Below are 866 nucleotides of genomic sequence, written 5' to 3' on the forward strand. Positions count from 1 at the left end.
CAACGACAGTCTAATCGAAATCGTCAAGCATTTTGACCAAATCGGTTTCACCTTCTCCAACCAACTCTCCTTTACCAATTATCTTAAATCCGCAATAGACAAGGCCAGGGCCAGGATCGGATACATATGCAATAGACTTCCCATGAAGAATCTTCCCCTCCAAATAGTCCTTCCACTCTTCCGGATCTACGTCACCCCCATTTTTCTCTACGGCCTACACCTTTGGCTTCCCAACTAACACCCAATCCCCTCAAATCCGCCGATGCCACCTACACTAAGTTCCTCAAACGATACCTGGGCGTGCCCCAATATGCCAACGATGCATGGACACATTTTCTATGTGAAACCGAGCGCCCTCACCATCAGCCACCCCTGCAGAATTTGTGCAAATTGACATTACCCAGGACAGTGAAAAGCCTCACATTTTCCAGGAAAACAGGGGTTTCTTGGCCAAAAGGAAGATCAGGGTGTTGCTCCTTCCAGCTTTACAGGCCAGATTTGGTACCTTGCAACTTCTAACTTCTTCCACAGCTAAAGCTCAAGCTTGCTGGACACAGATGTGCCCCTAATTATGAGCTTAATGTTGCTGTGAAGGGGGTGCTTCGGCAGCTCTGCCAAGGAGGCCTCCAACATGCTTTTGATAACTGGATGAGGAGGATGCATAAGGGGATTGCTGTGCACAGTAGTTATGTCTAAAAATGTTGCAATTGGTATTTTTTGATTTCTCTTTTAGTTTTTGAAAAAAATAGCAGTCCCAATTTGTTTGGTACCGCCCTTGTACATAAATGTGTGTTAATGTGTGTTAATGTGTCTTAATCCTTTTTTTTTTACGGTTGGAGAGGATGGTCCAAGATCTTGTGAACGCA

Source organism: Tigriopus californicus, chromosome 6, assembly GCF_007210705.1.
Source record: "Tigriopus californicus strain San Diego chromosome 6, Tcal_SD_v2.1, whole genome shotgun sequence".
NCBI classification, from domain to species: domain Eukaryota; kingdom Metazoa; phylum Arthropoda; class Copepoda; order Harpacticoida; family Harpacticidae; genus Tigriopus; species Tigriopus californicus.